The sequence below is a fragment of the Hemiscyllium ocellatum genome, chromosome 37 (assembly GCF_020745735.1).
Source record: "Hemiscyllium ocellatum isolate sHemOce1 chromosome 37, sHemOce1.pat.X.cur, whole genome shotgun sequence".
Classification (NCBI taxonomy): domain Eukaryota; kingdom Metazoa; phylum Chordata; class Chondrichthyes; order Orectolobiformes; family Hemiscylliidae; genus Hemiscyllium; species Hemiscyllium ocellatum.
In genome coordinates, this window is record NC_083437.1 from 35,375,874 (window position 1) to 35,396,079 (window position 20,206).

At 38.7% G+C, this 20,206-nt stretch overlaps 1 protein-coding gene across 6 annotated transcripts in view; it reads right to left on the reverse strand.

Annotated features, from left to right (window-relative positions):
• The window catches only part of LOC132833495 (protein polyglycylase TTLL10-like), a 205,285-nt gene extending 194,871 nt beyond the window's left edge, over nucleotides 1-10,414 (reverse strand). For 3 of the 6 annotated variants that reach the window (XM_060851807.1, XM_060851814.1, XM_060851805.1), the window contains exon 1: nucleotides 2,655-2,995. The gene's annotated coding sequence lies outside the window, so the exon portion shown is untranslated. Of the gene's footprint in view, nucleotides 1-2,654; nucleotides 2,996-10,349 lie in introns of those variants that run through there. The other 3 variants (XM_060851812.1, XM_060851808.1, XM_060851811.1) reach the window with 2 other exon arrangements.
• Between the last annotated feature and the right edge of the window lie 9,792 nt (nucleotides 10,415-20,206).

The window sequence follows — 20,206 nt, forward strand, 5'->3', positions numbered from 1 at the left end:
CTTTGGACCCATAGACATTTAGCAGCTTATACACCACAAGTGCTAATAAGCAAACTTAAATTACACAGTGGCAATTTACATGTCTACTAATACCTAAGGTGCAAACTAAAGAAGTCACTCAAATCATATTTTATGCAAACAATAACCTTACCACGCTTCTCACAGAGGTCCAAAAATTTTTAAATATTCAAACATCAAACAAAACTACTGAAAATGTTTTGTAGAAACAAAAGTACATGCAGCCATGTATTGGGTGATTTTTATAATTATACAATAACACTAGTACTCATCCTAGCACTCATTTTTTAATGAATTATATTACATTCTTTAACTTAAATCTAAACTTGGTCCCATTATTACCAAACCCCACCCCTTAAGCAAATGGCCATGAAATCAAGAATGAGAGTATTCTTTTCAATTTAAACAGAAATTAAATTGAAATATGTTTTGCAAACTAGCAGAACATAAAACAGAAACTATAAATCTTGGCAATATGTTGTTAGTCTTTTTTCCTATTGTATATCAATATATTAGTGCAAAATGCCAAAAAAGACACAAAATGGTTTCTTCTGCCTTACTTTAGTCACCATCTTCTTCACTTTAGATTTGCGTAGTTTTCTCTGTTATTTAGCTTCAGTTTAGAAAAATAACGATATAGTTGTTTTATCCACCGCAAGTGCAGACAGGCAGCACCCCCTAATGTTTTTGGGGAAGAGGGCCAATAACCAAATTGCTGCCTAAAATATATAATCTGATTCTTACACTAATTATACATTTAGTTCATTGCAAAGGCAACACTAGACTAGATATGGACACATTTATTTAACTTTAGAATAAAAGGACCCATTCTTCAGGCTACGCTCAGCTATTTTATTGATTTGCATCATAGTGAATACTTATGTAAATGCATCATTGATACGTGTCTATAACTGATTCATCTATTTTAAATTATGTGCAGAAACAAATCTTGTTTTAATACTGAATTGCAGCAGCACCATAGCTTCTTGGGATTTTAGAATACTTTTCAAAGATTGTGGCTTTTGAAGTATTTCAATGATTTAAGTTAACAAATATGGTTATTCAATTTTAGGTTCCAAACTCTCATTTTTGGTATTTATGAAATTTCAGTCAAATGACTGTTTCTTTCAAAAAAAATTAAATCATCAACTGATTGCATTCAGAACTAATTCTTACAAGTAAGTAAGTAATCTAATCTAATAGCACACATGAAAATAAAAGTGAAATTGCTTAATGTTGACCAACAGCCCAATTTTGAGTTATGAGAATTAGCAAATCAAATACAAATAATAATTTATAGTCCAATAGAGTGACAGCAACAGTTTGTAATCTATCAATACTACATAAAATGTTTAGACATTTACCTGTTGCTAAAATGTGTTTTGAGTGAAACAAACCGAATCTGATGAAAAGAATGCAATAATTTTTGATTCTAAGATCTCTATGGGTTGGTAGGTTGGTGGGTTGGGGGTGGGGGTGAGCCGTGCTGTAATAATGGGCCTAAATAACACTAGACTTGAATTCCAGTTCAGATTAAAATTGAACAATTTAACAGTAAACAAACAATCAAATCATTCTGCATATATTTTAAAATAATTTCTGTTAAAAGTCTTGTCAATTTCCACAAGCACATTTAATTATTTGGAACAATACTAAAGTTTTTGCTGAAGTAAAGTAGAGGTAAAGGTTTCTTATCTCTTCCACTGAAATCAAAGGATTCAGTATTTTTTTAAACTCATACAGCTAAAGTTGTGACAATATGTCCTATATTTACAAGACACATTGCCCTGTTGAGTAAACAAGTCTTGGTTGAGGTTTTTAGGATAACTATCTGAAGAAAATAAAAGAATGCTTGCATCGGGAAACAAAAATACTCTTCCCAACCATGAGGTTGAACAAAGAAATTGCACTTTTGAGCTCCACACTGTGTCTAGTCTAAGATTCTATCTTACCAAGGTAAACAGAAAGGTAGTATTCTTTTGTCTGGAGACTTTAGAACTATATCTCATACCAAACAAGTAACAACAAGCCAAGGTTTGTAAGGCCTCAAATAAAGACAAAGTGGAACAAAAATGAAATTCACTTGCAAACATATTTTACCCTGCTGCAAAAGAAAATTAAATACTTCTTTTCAAAAATATCTATGGTGCTCATTTGTTTCAATGTTAGCCGAATTTTTCGGTTTAATAAAAGCCCTTCACTTAAACATACACCATTGGTACGATAGCCTTCCTTTCCTAAAAATATGAATGGATTAAAAAGAGCTGTCTGAGCCTCTTTTGGAGAATATTTTAAATATATGAAACTTCTAAAAGCACTAATTCCTGAAGCTGTTTAATTCAAAGGTCAGATAAATAAGGCTTTACTTTCAGCTCCCTGTCGTTACATTTCTTCATGCTGTCTCTACCTGCCCCAACTGGTTAAACTGGTTGAAAGAGGCACATTTCAATTTACGTGTCAGCTTTTTCCATTTAACAGATTTTGACAATAGATTGACACCACTTATGTTTTTACCTTATAGCTACAAAATAATACTTATTTTTACTGAACAGCTTAGCAAACTAAGATTAGAAGGCTATTTGTTCTACCAGCAATACTTCTGCTTCATAACCGTCCTCCTAATTTAACCAATATACCTGCACGCCAAGGTCAGCAAGACGGTGAAACAAACAGAATGCTTTAATTCTGTGCCTGCAAGCACTTTAACCTTACACTCCACAATTGCTTCAAAACCTGAAAACTTTCACAAGTCATGGCTTTCAGGTTGCAGCAAGGATAATTTTCTTTGTTGTCCGATGGCTCCACTTGTTGATTTAGAAGAACTTCACAGTCGAACTTTCTGCAACTTAATATCTTTAAAAAAAAGCCATGATGTCTCTATTTCAAAACTGTTCAAAAATAAATTTTAAAAAAGCTACTCTCCGTTCTCCAACTTCACGTAAAGAAACTCGGAGACAATCGCAGTGATGCTGCTCAAACGAGGTGAAGAAGCAAAGAGGCAGGGGACGTCGAGAGAGTCCCTACTTACATGCAACTTCCACCCCTCCCCTACACAGGTGCATTCTTTGCTTCAGACCAATCTGCTTTGCCTTTGGCCGTTGACAGGTGTGTCTTTCAGCAGAATGATAGGTCAAAAAGAATCTAATTTGCGTGATGCTTGCGCAGTTTCCGTGAGAATGGATCTCAATTCTAGAAATTCCAGACTCTTTCCCTACGTTACCAGAAAAACATGCAAACAGGCAGGGGAAATTTACTGAATATTTTGCACTATGAATATTACTATTTAATATAATTTTTGTGCATGTAAAAGATTCTCAATTGAATACTAAAACAAAATTTCATAAACAAAAAGAAAGGAGATTATAAAATAAACTTTTAGCTGAAGATAATTACAATTGTAAATATATCCTTAACATGCACTCTCAGAATAGTTCCAGATGTCTTAGATGCTATTGCATACAAGATGTGGTGAATACTAACACTAAGAATTCTTTTCTTAATTTTTAGCTTGGTTAGACGACAAGTGATTTTTTAAAAAAATTGAACTATATGATATTTAATGTTCCATATTTAAAAACTATGAAGTGTGGAAATGATGCATAGAACTTTACTACAAAGGAAATAAATTTGTCACGGCCAATTTCTAAATTACAGAATATTCAGATTCTTGTATTCTAAATACCATATATCAACTGCATGCTTCCACTATTTCTTTCTAAAAGCTTAGTACCTAAGATTGTAAAGTTGCTCATGAATTCTCCGCAAACATAATTTTGTGCTTTCTATAATCTTTTATGATGCCATGTCAGACAGCGCACATGAAACAGAAACTCCAGGAAATTTGATCTTTTATCCATGAGAGTTAATTTACGTTATTACATCATAGGTGCAATTCATAACACAGAATTTGTTTCACAATAAGGCTTGGTCACTCTGCGCTCTCTAGTACAAAATGGCTGCTACACAGTATCTTCAGTCTAGAATCTGCCTGACACTGTACTTAATCCATATAAACAATGCCTTATTGTTGCAGAAATATAATGGAGTTTCCAAATGAAAGCCAAGTTGGTCTAATAGAATATATATCTAAATTCCAGGCACATAAATTAGCATACTGGCAAAACAAAGGTGTGTCGCCTTGAAATAAATTGGTTCTTATCTTGCCAGAAAACGATACAGACGGATACAAATGAAGCCAAGAGGCAAAGAACATAGCAGTTAAAAATGCTCAATGTGTGGCACACCAAAACAATATTCAAAGTATGCCTTTATCAACCAGTTTATTACTATATAGTTAAATGTCAGTGTATTTTATAATTTAAAAGTTACATTTATTTGGGCAATTGCAGTTACAGATGAAATTCCCTAAAATTATTACTGATCATTCATTTTCACAGCTGCATAGCTAAAACGTTTTTGATAATGTACAAAATGCATTGTTTTCAGCATTTTGTATATTTTTTTCAGCAACAAAAATTCAGCAACTCGCTACCCATACGCTAATGATGTAAAAAAAGGCTCATGCGCAATGCATGTTTCCCATAATTGACAACAGGTGTTTAACTAGATTTCTTTGTTCCATCACTGAACGATTACTAAAAAGTTTAGAGAGATCACATAAATTATTAACATTTTGTCATATTTCCCCTACCTCCACTTTTCTCTTGAATATATCCTTACTAGAATACAGTTCTAAGGTGCCAATCTCATTCTTAAACAGAATGCCTTTGTGAGCCTTTGCACAACTAAATGGGGTAAGCATTAAAATCAAACTGAATCTATCATTACCCAGCGTTTACTGATGCAGAATTCCAGAAAAATGCACCAGGTAGAAAACCAGAACAGAAACTCTTGCTCATTTTCTTCCTGTATATTCAGGTGTAACAAGGCCGATTTTAGGTGTGGCCCCAAACTCACCACTGGGCTTTGTCTTAGATGAGGACAACTAACTCAACAAAAGAAGGACATCAAAACTGGAATGCTTTTGGTCTGTATACCTAGCAGATTTCCAAAGAGTTGTAGTGATTGTGTTACTGCACAAAATTATGGTGATTATGTTACTGCGCTAGTGGCCTTAGTAAGTCTCCACTTTCCAAAGAAATTTGTAGATTGGTAATTTTGGGAAGCAATTGCACAGGCAAAATTGAAAAGTTAAAGAAAGGTCTGATGGATGATCATTGCCCCTAAACAAATGTGGATGTGGATTTCCCACCTTTGCTTGATTTTATTTTAAATAAAGCAAGTGTTAGACTATTAATGCAAGGCATAATATGAGAATACATATACAATCAGCCCACATTTGAAGAGAGTCTGCCAATTGTCAAGGAAAGGATGGATGATAGGGATGGAAAGAGTAAAATGAGAAATTTAATCTCATGCTAGTGTACCAATGTACAAATTTAACAAGTCAATCTATATCTTCCCACTTTCTTCACAACCAGTAGTGAGAGACATGGGAAACGTACAATATTTCACATTGTTACACTGAAGAAATGTTTTTAAAAATGTAAATGTATTTATCCCAAGCCATGATGGAAGGCAACACACTTCATAAAGCTTCAATGATGCATTCCAGGAACTTGATGTGTCTAGCTAAGAGAGTATATACGAGATAGCAGTGGCATACTTATCCAATTTTAGGAGAAGAGAATTACATTTCCTTTATATTGCAGATAATATAAGTTCGAAATTAATGTCTGCATTTATTTAACATGTCAATTTTGTTTATAGCATTAAACAGATTATAGCATATTTTAAATAAACAGCCAGTTAGTAACACACTAAAATACAATTTGGGCTGAAGTAACAGAGCTGGCATATAGCCTGTCACATTAAAGGTCTTTGTTCCTTAGCAATTGCTCTGTTACATATTTGCCGTTGAGACAGAAAAATTTACACTGTTAAAAGGGTAACAATCTAAAGCTTAAAATATAGAGATGCAATCAAGTTGTCAAGATTGGCCATCTTTGCTCACTTCATGGCACAAATTAGGACACAAAATGTAGAATAATCTGAAGGTTAGCAGTTACTTTTATATGAGGGGAGAGATTGGCACAAGTTAATTTACAAACATTTAAGCTGAGAAAATATAAACTGTATTTACAGCCTGAATCCAATAAGAAATGTAAATGCTGTAAACTTTTAGATTGTCTGTTCACTATCTTCAGACGGTTAGACCTCAGCACCACACTGAAGATCCAAAAAAGTGAAGGTTCAGAGTCTATAATGGACAACATCTAAAGTATAATATTTGCATGAGAGTGGTGAAGGCTGAAACAAATGGAAGCAATGATCACATGCCAGTTTGCCTTTTCACATTTCCAATAATAAGCAAAAATGAATACACAATATAGTCTTGAAACAAAATGCATAATCTTTGGGTCAAAGTTTTAGGAATAAAGAAATTCTGTTTATTTACCCCTTCTTTTTAGTTGTTTTAATTAATCTGTCAGACATGTCACAGGCGAGACTTAAACCCAGATATTCTAGCCTAAGTGGTAGGAATACTACCATCATACTACAAGAGCCCTAACATTTAACAAATGCCTAATAAGGATGGGATTTGAACTGACATGTGCAGAGCCATTGGCTAGCAGTCCATTATTTTAACCTCTCAGCCAACCTGTTATGCTTCAGCTTCTCCTTTTAGGCTATGTTTGCTGACCACAACTGCAAGTACACACTCAGCATCCATAATCTTGCCGAGCCTTCAAGACACAGTCAGTAACAATGCAGGTAAATACTTGTTTCAAATAATAGGAGCCATTAAAAGTATTTGTTTATTTTCAATATAGATGGACTTCTCTTTAAGCTGTTTCTTTTAATTTTTCTCTTATTTTTAAACGATCAAAATGGTGCCATATTGTGGTGACGAATGAAAGCTCTTCAGCATATTTTATTGTACTTCTCATTGTAAAAGACAGGTTACAATAAAGAATCAACTATTCAGAATGTTGTACAGCCAAAAGCAGCACACCAGTAGTCAAAGGACTCTGGTCAGATCACACTTTGAACTCTCCATTCAATCCTACTTGCCAAGACTGAAGGAAGGCATTCAGATACTAGGGAGACCACATACCTCAGACTAAACTGGGAGGTTTTAATGTATGGCAGAAAGTTTATTAAAAGTTAACAATTGTATGTGTTTTCTGTTTGTTTTCGTGATATCATTTGCAGTTGAGTAACAGGAAATAATGCACTCAATAAATAAATGACAGGATTTAGATAAAACTGCGTTAAAGATAATAGGAAACTGCTGGGTGATTGGGATACTGGATCATTGGAATCACAAGTTGTTAAAGGAATTCTTCATTGCTGTCTAAATTAGCATAATGACTGGGTTAGAAACAAAAGAAAAACAAAATTATTTTGGATGATTATCTGTAGGTTACAATAAATGCTGTATTTGATTCACTCACATTGTTCCTTAGTACAGTCATCGCCCTGTTCATTTCACTCGGTCAGAAAGTTGTGATTGGATCAAGTCTAATTCCAGGACTTGACCACAACAAACTTGGCTGAAACTCCAGTGAAAAATAAAGCATGGCGCTGTCAGAGTGAGACAACAAAATTACACCTGCAGCTGTAAAAATCCCATGACACTATATTTATAAAAACCAAGTGGTGATTCATGTTAAAAATTCAACCAAGGAAGGCACCAGGATGCTACTTAAATCAGAACAGGTGCATCATTTATAAAACATTGCTCAGTGAGTAGACAATTTGTCAACAACTTTAATTACATGTTAGTTTTAATAGAGTATAAAGAAAGAAAATTTCACTAACGCAAATCTATTGATGCTATGAATTCATCACCTTAAATTGCCTCTACTACGACCATCCGTAGCTGATCTATAAAATTTAAAAATACTTGCATTTATATAATATAGTTCACAACCACCAGCCATTCCAGAGATCTGTACTACCAATGAAGTACTTTGTTGAAGTGTCATCAACTAAATGGGAAATGCAACAATCAATTTGCACACAGCAACCTCTCAATGAACAGCAATGTGATAATGACCAGGTAATTTCTTTTGTGATGTTGACTAAGGGATTAAGATCAACCAACCACCAACCACCAACTTGGACCTGCACATAAATTGACGCTATTAGCACAGATCTTAACTATCTTCACATTTTCAGTATCTGGCTCATATATTAGACAAGAGATTATTAGTAGCAGAAAATAGTCAGTGATAGATTGCCACATTAAAAATATTTAGACAGAAATACAACATGTGATTGTACAGATATGGCAAGTTACCATTTTAGAGATGCTTCTATTAATTAGTTTCATCATGAACATCTAAAAAAACAGAAAAATAAAATAAAGAACTGGAAATACTGGAAATTTGAAATAAAAAAACAGAAATTGCCAGAAACTTAGCAGGTCTGGCAGCATCTGTGCAGAGTCTGTGCAGTGACTGACTGGACTTGAAATGCTAATTCTTTCTGTTTCCACAGATGCTGCCACACCTGGTGAGTTTCTCCAGCAATTTTTAAAAATTTTTCAATCTAAAAAATACATGTTGAAGGTACCTGCTTGTTGCAGGTGAGAATGGGCTGCATCCAGGATGTATGCCACTTCTGGATTGTATATCATTGGCTGTGGCTGTAGAGGCCAAGTTATGAGTGGCAGTTCCTTCTGAAGACTAACATAATTGAAGTAGATGTTCATCTTACATCTTTTATGGAAAACCTTTACCAAAAGAGAAAGGAATATACAAATAACAAAAAAGGTATGTAGAAAAGAAGGAAGGAAAGTACCATAAAACTACTAGTTCATTGTTCTGATTGGGTACTTTCATGCTCAATGCATAAAGGCCACATTCTCAAGATAAACAATCACTACAGCAGCCTCAGGTGAAATCAGCATGGTTTTAGGTTAAAAAAACAATGTCCTTCTTTCATCATTGTGACTGTAAACTCAATTAGCAATAATCTACCTGCACAGCTTACCCTCAATTCTGCAGTATTAGTTTAGCCTCAACTTTGTGCCTACTTAGTCATTTCTTCACCTCTATCGGTGCGTTTCCCATCCGACTGAAAACAAAGATATTTTTAAAACAAGAGCTGGAGTCCCACCCTGACATCTTCAGCTCAAATACATCTTGTGCACCACCCACTCAACTCCTGAAACAGCTGCTCAGTAGATGCAAAAACATTTATCTTGATGCAATAAAAGCTCATAAACCTTGGGAAAGTGAACATACTTCTATTAACCCCTTCAACGAAAATAGAAAATCTTGATAACTTTTTAAACCACTGTATAGAAATCAGCTAACAATAGTGCAAGGTGATTAAAAATATCCTTTGTGCTCCTGTAGGGCAGGCTGGTTAAAAAGTCCAAAGAAGTGATTCTTGTTAATACTTTTTTTCTCAAAATAGTAAACATATTGGGCTGAACTTTAAAAAAATTCAGCTAAATGTCAATTTTGGGGGACTTCATGGTGGGTTTTTCTCCACAAGTTCCAATCAATAAGTTACCTCATACAACTCTCTGCTGCTCACCTCATTAGGTATATAGAGGGCATCCATGGAAATAATCTTGTGCTACTGTGATGACCATGAATCAGAACTCTGATATTTTTAACTGGTAATTCCATTTTTAAACTGGGTAGCATGGTGGCTCAGTGTTTAGCATTGCTGCCTCTCAGCACCAGGAACCTGAGGTTCAATCCCATCTTGGGTGACTGTGTGGAGTTTGCACATTCTCTGTCTGCATGGGTTTCCTCCAGGTACTCCGGTTTCCTCCCACAATCAAAGACGTGCAGTTTAGGTAGATGGCCATGATGATTGCCCAATATAGTCCAGGGTTGTGCAGGCTAGATGAATTTGCAATGGTAAATGCGGGGTTTTAGAAATAGAGTGGGAGACTGGGTCTGGGTGGAATGTTCTTCGGTGGGGTGGTGCAGACTTGATGGGTGAATGGCTTCTTTCTGCACTGAAGGGATTCTATTCTATGAATTCCAAAATGTGTTGTTTAAAAGAGGGCTGATGCAGCTAAAAATGGCTGCAGATGTAAATGAAGTGATTGCCTCAAGAGAAAGACCTCAATGGACTGCCAGATCTGTGTACACAAAGGAACTACAAACAACAGTCCTTCAGAGGGAAAGGAAAGGATAAGTTAAAACTGACCGACTGTGATCTCTTGTGACAACAAACATAATGAGGGAATGGTGATGTTCCCATCCATACCACACCCGGTCAACAATCTGCAGTAGACATTTTATGTTTTGCCTTTTCAAGAATATACAAGGACAGGGCTAAAAAGCCAGGTTCAATTCTACTGGAATGTGCTAGTGGGACTGAACATTTTGTATACTTACCAATCTTGAGGTGTTCAGTGGGCTGTGAAGTTCACTATTGAAGAACTATCTCTTCATCACCCTGAGTTGCAGGAATGCTGGAATTCAATCATGGTTGATAGGAATCTTAAGGACAAAACTGCAATCAATGATTTGTAAACCAAGGACCATGAAACCAACTTTACAATTATCAACCTCTACACTATCAGCAACATCCACTGCAACAGTACAACATTAAACTATCTGCTCTTCACGAACAATTCAGAGACTGCTCCTGTGTTTGTCTTTAGTAATTTTCAAGAATCCTTTTGGACTTATCTCTTATTTCTAATCTTGGTTTACTTATGTTGAGTTACAAATTCTTCTTGATGATTTAATAAATCCTTTTTGCTAATTCAAGAATGTCTAGTTAAATTGGCTCCTTAAAGCACAAGATCATTTGATCTGGGAGGAAGCTATCTACAATGAAAGGGATCCTTTATAAATTGATACTGCTCCAACCAAATGAGGCATTGGGTGGTGGTGAATAAAGAAGGTAAGCCCGTTCATCTCTGCTTACCCAGGAGGATAACAATTTGGGGTATCCTGTCTGGAACCACAATAAATTGGGGAATCTTGCCCTGGTACTACCTTGTATTCACCAACAGCAGAAATGCTTACTATTGCTGGGACATTCTAAATTTCTGCTGTTGGCACCATATTAAAAGTCCAGCTTTAAAGTGCACCAGGTCAAATGTTGATAAGCACGAGTAAGGTGTACAGGTACACAGGTGCTCAACTGACACTTCATTTGAAACAGATCTCACATTCATAAATTGCCATTTTACATAACACCTTTCTGATCGACTATCATTATAAGTGCAGTTACAAGAATCAGACTACACAATCCTGAGCGCCATACTATGTTAAGCACCCTGTCTGAAGGAGTATTCCACTTTCCTTAATGCCCAATGCAGGATAATATCTTGACATTGCTTAATGTGGGAGCAGCATATGTAGGAATGCCTTCAAATATGTGAAAGCATAAATTTCTATTGAACAACAGGAAAATCAAAGAGAACACAAAGAAATGTGCAATTGCTTCTGAGAATATATAAGGGCTGCATCAAAACATTTACAGACAATGAATGATCACTTCACCTCACTCAGATTTATTTGAAGCAGGTAAAGCACATAGTGGTTAGCAAGCACATTTTCTTTATGCACTCAAATCATTAAGATCAAACAACCCATTAAAACCACATTATCCTCCCAACAGCTAGTTCAAAAGTGAACCTAAGAGTTGGGACCAAATTGTCTAATCAGCCTATCTTTTTTTGAAAGCATGTGGTGCAATGCAAATAACAGATGAAAAATAAGAAAAAGGGACAAAAATGATTAAATGACAAACAAACACACAGCAGAATTTTGCCATCTGAGATGACAAGAATGGTGAAGAGCAAGCTGAGTTTATCATGAGAGAAAATCCAAAAATCAGTTCCTCAACATCAAGAAAATTTCATTCATTTAAGTCCTCAAGCCTTAGATGGCAAATTTAAAATTTCAACATCAGGTGGTGAAAAACTTACTTCCTTGTATTTAATCTGATTAATACTCTAAATAACCTTGCACTTCAAATTTTCCTCTTTGCAATCCACAAACTCGAAGGCATAAGAACTTGAGTCAATCAGAGCGGGTACCAGGTAATTTGCCTTGGCAGCATACATTGCAACTTGGACTCATAGAGTCATACAGATGTACAGCAATAGAAACAGATCTTTCGGTCCAACCCATCCATGCTGACCAGATATCCCAACCCAATCTCATCCCACCTGCCAGCACCCTGCCCATATCCCTCCAAACCCTTCCTATTCATATACCCATCCAAATGCCTCCACACATCCTCTGGCAGCTCATTCCATACGCGTGAAAAAGTTGCCCCTTAGGTCTCTTTTACATCTTTCCCCTCTCAACCTAAACCTATGCCCTCTAGTTCTGGACTCCCCGACTTCAGGGAAAAAACTTTGTCTATTTATCTTATCCATGCTCCTCATAAGTTTGTAAACCTCTATAAGGTCACCCCTCAGCCTCCGACGCTCCAGGGAAAACAGCCTCTCCCTATAGCTCAAATTCTCCAACCCTGGCAACATCCTTGTAAATCTTTTCTGAACCCTTTCAAGTTTCACAACACCTTTCCGATAGGAAGGAGACCAGAATTGCACGCAATATTCCAACATTGGCTTAACCAATGTCTTGTACAGCCACAAAATGACCTCCCAACTCCTGTACTCAAGACTCTGACCAATAAAGGAAAGTGTACCAAACACCTCTTCACTATCCTATTTACCAGCGACTCCACTTTCAAGGAGATATGAACCTGCACTCCAAGGTCTCTTCATTCAGCAACACTCCCTCGGACCTTATCATTAAGTGTATAAGTTCTGCTAAGATTTGCTTTCCCAAAATGCAGCACCTCACATTTATCTGAATTAAACTCCGTCTGCCACTTCTCAGCCCATTGGCCCATCTGGTCCAGATCCTGTTGTAATCCGAGATCCCTGCAAATCCTACATGTTTCAATGAGATAATCTCTCCTTCTTCTGCATCGAGTGAGTAGAGTGCCAATCTGTTTAGCCTTTGCTCATAAAGCAACTCCTCCATACCAGGGATCATTCTACTGAGCGTTCTCTGAACTGCTTCCAATGTAATAACTTTTATTAAATAAAGGGACCAAGACTGCTCACAGTACTCCAGATGTGACTCACCAGCACCTCAAACCTTTGCAGTGAGACTTCCCTTCTATTATAGACCAATCCCCTTGAAATGAATGTCAACTTTCCATTAGTTTTCCTGTTTACCTGATGTACTGTGTGCTAGCTTTCTATGATTCCCTCCTTATATACTGAGGACTAGTGCTAAAATTAGGACAACTGTCTCACAGACTAGTCAAGCAAGAGCTTGACATAGTCATACTTACGGAATCATACCTTATAGACAATGTCCCCGACAACACCATCATCATCCCTTGATATGTCCTGTCCCACTGGCAGCAGAGGTGATGGCACAGTGATATACAGTTGGGAGGGAGTAGATCCGGAAGTCTTCAACATTGAAGACTAATGGCATCAGGTCAAACATGGGCAAGGATACCTCCTGCTGAGTACCACATGCTGTGCAACCATAGCTGATGAATCAGCACCCCACCACCAGAGATATATTTCCCTCCCTACCACTTTCCACTTTCCGCAAAGACCATTCCCTCCGTGACTACCTGGTCAGGTCCACGCCCCCCAAGAACCTACCCTCCCGTCCACACCTCCTCCTTCACCTCCAAAGGAGCCTTCTACATCCATCAAAGTTTCACCTGCATATCCACCAATATCATTTATTGTATCTGTTGCTCCCAGGAAAATCTCCAGGACGCGCACACCAATCAACCCCACCGCCCTGTGGCCCAACATTTCAAATCCCCCTCCCACTCTGCCAAGAACATGCAGGTCCTGGGCCTCCTTCACCGCCGCTCCCTTACCACCCAATGCCTGGAGGAAGAATGCCTCATCTTCCACCTTGGAACACCTCAACCCCAGGGCATTAATGTAGAATTCACCAGTTTTCTCATTTCCCCTCTCCCCACCTTACCTCAGTTCCAACATTCCAGCTCAGTACTGTCCCCATGACCTGTCCTTCCTGTCAATCTCCATTCCCACCTATCCGCTCCACCCTCCCCTCTGACCTATCACCTTCATCCCCACCTCCATCCACCCACTGTACTCTTTGCTACCTTCCCCTACCCTCCTCTCCGACATATCACCTCCATTCCCACCTCCATTCACCTATTGTACTCTTTGCTACTTTCTTTCACCCCCACCCCCATCTTTTTCTCCACCCTGGAGGCTCCCTGCCTCTATTCCTGATGAAGGGCTTTTGCCCGACACGTCGATTTTCCTGCTCCTCGGATGCTGCCTGACCTGCTGTGCTTTTCCAGCACCACTGTAATCTAAACTCTGGTTTTCAGCATCTGCAGTCCTCACTTTCACCTTGGGCTCATCCATGTTGTGCAACACTTGGAGGAAGTACTGAGGGTAACAACACCAAAGAATGTACACTGGATGGGGGAACCTCAACATCCACCACCAAGTGTGGCTTAGCAGCAACACTTCAGATCGAGTTGTTGGGCCGTGAAGGACATAGCTGTTATGGTGGGTCTGTGGCAGGTGGTGAGGGGACAACAAGAGGGAAAACCGTACTTGATCTCATCCTCACCAATCTACCCACTGCAGATGCATTTGTCTATGCCAGGATTGGTGACAGTGATCACCATACAGTCCTTGTGGACAAAAAGACCCACTTTTATGTTGAGAATATGTTCCATATTGTGTGGCGTTATCACCATGCTAAATGGGACAAACCCCATTCCTGAAGAAGGGCTCATGCCCAAAACATCGATTCTCCTGCTCCTTGGATGCTGCCTGATCTGCTGCGCTTTTCCAGCAACACATTTTCAGCTCTGATCTCCAGCATCTGCAGACCTCACTTTCTCCTCCAAACAGATCTAGCAATACTGTACATTCTTGAGGTGCTGTTGCCTATCAACAGCAACAGAATTGTACTCCAAGACTATCTGCAACATGACGGCCTGGCATATGCCCCCCTCAACCATTACCATCAAGCAGGGGACCCGCCCTGGTTCAGTGGAGAGTGCAGATGTACATGCAAGGAACAACACCAGGCATAACTAAAAATAAGTTGTCAACCTGGTGAAGCTATCAAACCGAAGTCCTGTGTACCAAATAATACAAGGAAAAGCTGATGGACAGAGTTAAGTGATCCAACAACCAACAGATCAGATCCAAAATCTGAAGTCCTGCCACATCCAGTTATCAACAGTGGTAGGCAATTAAACAAAGTAATTTGAGGATGAAGCTCCATAAATATCCCCATCCTCATTGACAGGACAGCCCAGCACATCAGTACAAAAGATAAGACTAAAGAATTCGCAATAATCTTTAGCGGAAATGCCAAGGTGAATGGTCCATCTCGGCCACTTACAGTGGTCTCCAACGTCACAATGGGCCCTGACAACATTGCGGCAATAGTACTGAAGACGTATGCTCCAAAACTTACTACTCCCCCAGACAAGCTCTTCCAGTAGTGCCACAGCACTGGCACCTACACAATAATATGCAAAGTTTCCCAGGTATGTCACATTCACAATAATTACCACCCTATAAGTCTACTTGTGATCCTCAGTAAAATCTTGGAAGATGTCTTCAACAATGTTATTAAGCAGCACCTGCTTAGCAGCAACCTGCTCACAGATGCCCCATTTAGGGTCTTCCAGGGCACTCAGCTCCTGACCTCATTATAGCCTTGTTTCAAATAGGGACAGAAAATCTGAATTGCATCAGTAAGTAAGAGTAACAGTCCTTGATATCAATGCCAAATTTGACAGACTGAGGCATCCAGGAGCCCTAGCAAAACTGGAATCAATGAAAATCTGGGCAAATTCTCTATTGGTTGGAGTCGTACCTGGTACAAAGGAAGAGTGATTTTTGGAGTCAGTCATCTTAGCAGCAGGCCATCTTTGCAGGAGCTCCTTAGGGTAGTGACCCAGCCTAACCATCTTCAGCTGCTTTAGCCACTTTCCGTCCATCATGAAGTCAGAAGCGGTGATGTTCAACGATGATCGTACAATGTTCAGCACCATTCGTGATTCCTCAAGTACTGATGCAATGTATGCTCAAATACAACAAGACCTTGTCAATATCCAGGCTTGACCTGAAAAACAGCAAGTAACATTTGCATCACACAAATGCTCAACATGCCATGTCCAATAAGAGGAAATCTTGACTGCCCCGTGACACTCAATGTTGTTGTTGCCATCAATGAATCCCACATAGTCAAATAATATTAAGAACCCTTCACCTTCATTCTTTGAACACCAATCTTATTGCATTATTAACTTACACAGATAATGGAGAGGGCATTGACTGTTGTGTAATTTTAAATAGAACTTGAAAACTTTAGCTCCACCACCGTTCTGGTGAAAAGGGTGCTGAAAGATTTGTGAAACTTACATATGAACATCACTTAAAGTCACAGAGTCATAGAGATGTACAGCACAGAGACAGATCCGTCAGTACAACTCCATCCATGCCGACCAGATATCCTAAACTAATCTAGTCTCATTTGCCAGCACTTGGCCCATATCTCTCTAAACCCTTCCTATTCATATACCATTCCATATGCCCTTTAAATGTTGTAAGGGTACTAGACTTAACCATTACCTCTGGCAGTTCATTCCATACAGGCACCACCCTCTCCATGGAAATATTGCGCCTTAGGTCCCTTTTAAATTTTTCCCCTCTCACCCTAAACCTATGCCCTCTAGTTCTGGAATCCTCCACCCCAGGGAAAAGACCTTGTCTGTTGTTGTGGTTCTGTTCGCCGAGCTGGAAGTTTTTGTTGCAAACGTTTCGTCTCCTGGCTAGGCAACATCATCAGTGCTTTGGAGCCTCCTGCGAAGCACTTGTTTGATGTTTCTTCCGGTATTTATAGTGGTCTGTCCTTGCCGCTTCTGGTTGTCAGTTTCAGCTGTCCGCTGTAGTGGTTGGTATATTGGGTCCAGGTCAATGTGTTTGTTGATGGAGTTTGTGGATGAATGCCATGCCTCTAGGAATTCCCTGGCTGTTCTCTGTCTGGCTTGCCCTATGATAGTAGTGTTGTCCCAGTCGAATTCATGTTGCTTGTTGTCTGCGTGTGTGGCTACTAGGGATAGCTGGTCGTGTTGTTTCGTGGCTAGTTGATGTTCATGTATGCGGATTGTTAGCTGTCTTCCTGTTTGTCCTATATAGTGTTTTGTGCAGTCCTTGCATGGTATTTTGTACACCACATTAGTTTTGCTCATGTTGGGTATCGGGTCCTTCGTTCTAGTGAGTTGTTGTCGACAACAACTCACTAGAACGAAGGACCCGATACCCAACATGAGCAAAACTAATGTGGTGTACAAAATACAATGCAAGGGCAGCACAAAACACTATATAGGACAAACAGGAAGACAGCTAACAATCCGCATACATGAACATCAACTAGCCACGAAACAACACGACCAGCTATCCCTAGTAGCCACACACGCAGACAACAAGCAACATGAATTCGACTGGGACAACACTACTATCATAGGGCAAGCCAGACAGAGAACAGCCAGGGAATTCCTAGAGGCATGGCATTCATCCACAAACTCCATCAACAAACACATTGACCTGGACCCAATATACCAACCACTACAGCGGACAGCTGAAACTGACAACCGGAAGCGGCAAGGACAGACCACTATAAATACCGGAAGAAACATCAAAGAAGCGCTTCGCAGGAGGCTCCAAAGCACTGATGATGTCGCCTAGCCAGGGGATGAAACGTTTGCAACAAAAACTTCCAGCTCGGCGAACAGAACCACAACAACGAGCACCCGAGCTACAAATCTTCGCACAAACTTTGAAGACCTTGTCTATTTACCCCATCCATGCCCCTCATGATTTTATAAACCTCTATAAAGTCACCCCTCAGCATTCAACACTCCAAGGAAAACAACCCCAGCCTATTCAGCCTCTCCCTGTAGCTCAAACCCTTCAACCCTGGCAACATCCTTGTAAATCTTTACTGAACCCTTTCCAGTTTCACAATGTCCTTCCTTTTGGACTTTTAACTAATGGCCATATCAGATTTGGTCTATCTTTGTGAAAGGATTCAAAGCTTTACGCGGTCGATCTTTCTGGAACCTTGACTTTAAACTAGTATGTGCATCCAATGGTGTTTATGGAAGTTTCTTTGTATTGTGAGGGCTCATTACAGGCAAGAGAAAAACTTGAGATACATTAGCTTCCTTTTCAGTATATATAATTGATTTTAGGTGAGAGAAACATGGAGATAGGAAAGCTTTTGGGCAGTTTGGAGGGAACCTGACTGAAGTCAGATGTTTATATAGTCTTTCCTTTGGGAAAAAAAATTGTTCAGAGCAGTTAGGGAATAATTTACCTGCAGGAAAGAGTTCAGTTTGTGTATCTTCCAGGCCAGGAGCGTTTGGTTAGAAACATACATTTGTTACTCAAAATTGAGAAAATCTAACATCTCAGTTCTGTGAATATTGAGGGAAAGGTTTCAGGCTCACAAAACAGGGACTGAGGTAAAGAAGTAGTTAAGTCAATCTCACAGATTAAACAGGAAATTTTTTTCTAGTCTTTGATTACCTATAAAGTGATGGTGTTAGGGAGGAGATGGGATTTCAAACCACACGTTATGCATGTGTTTTGAAATTTTTCAAACTGTTTTGTTTACAGAGCTTCATTTGGTTTATTTTATTCTTATTTCTTTTGTGTAATAGACTTCTGTTTTACTTCTAAAACCAAATCTGCTGCAACATAGAATGATAGACCTGTCATTTAGCATATTTATTGGTCTGCTGATTCTAAATAAGCTGATGTGATACTGAAGGTTGGTTCATGTTGGATAAGCAACTGTTGAAGGGAATGTGTGATTGAGGATTTGAGGAGAATAGGAACAAAACATTTACCTGCTGCTTGAATTTGATTTGTGACATTCGCTATCAGCATTTCAGGGGTTTACATAGAATCAGATAAAACATACAGCACAGAAACAGGCCATATTTTCCATCCAATTCTGCTGGTGCCTAAACTGCACAAGCCTGTTCACCTTTCCCCATTTAAAGGAAGCACCTAACCTTCTATTCCATTTTATTGTGGTAGGAGTGGAAATCTGATTGCAAGAAAGATGGACATGCACTGTGTGACCCCAGTTCCACACCAGCATGTAGGCTAATTATTGTTCTAAGAGCAGCACAGATACCGTGACACCGGGATATGTTATGCCTAAGGTCTGGGAGCTGGTTGGATATTGTATTGGACAATCAAGGGGAGGCTAGTGCTGAAGAATGTTGAAAAAGAAAGAGAAACTATAGGTTGAACTGATTTTGACTGGGGTTTTGTGAGCTCAGAAGCTTTTGGACTAGGAAGTTATGTTTTAGTTTTATTCTCCATGGTTTTATATTCAGTTAAAGAATTGTTGAATGTTCTGAGAAAAGCATACCTAATTATAAGAAATAAGCGAATAGTCCTTATTCTCAATACAAAAGTATTGAGCAGTGATCTCCAAATTCAAGCAATATCCAATCCCACGTGCCTGTAAAACAACACATTGTTTAAAGATTCTATGAATACCTGATACTCATCCTTGAACAATTATCAAACTAGTGAATTACAACCCTTCTATTTTCTTTTTAATTCATCCCTTAACTGTGTCTGGCTGTGTGAGAGAGTGGAGTTATGCTCAAAGAAGATTTGGTTTAAATTAGAGAAACTTCAGTCCAACTCGTCCATGCCAACCAGATATTTTAAATTAATCTAGTCCCAATTTTACCGTTGTTTAGCTTCGCTCTGCTAAAGTTACAGTATTAATAATAAATTGTTCATTTTTGTTTAAATAATAAATTTGGTGTTTAATATCTGTTATTTGTCTGGTTAGGAACAATTGGACAATTTTGAGGGTCATTGAATGTTTTAATTGCACTGTGTTGTGAATTCAGTGTTAATGAATCTGATTTGGTCTAGCCTGCTATCTGTGTTGCAGCCAAAATTACTGCAAAGCAATGTCCTTGTATAATATTTTTGTTTTCTTTTTTGTTGTCAGGTCCAAAGTAATGATAAACCATTAGGGTGACACGGTGGCACAAAGACCCGGGTTCAATTCCCACCTCAGGCAATTGTCTTTGTGGAGTTTGCACATTCTCCCAGTGTCTGTGTGGGTTTCCTCCGGGTGCTCCGGTTTCCTCCCACAGTCCAAAAATGTGCAGGTTAGGTGAATTGGCCATGCTAAATTCTCCGTAG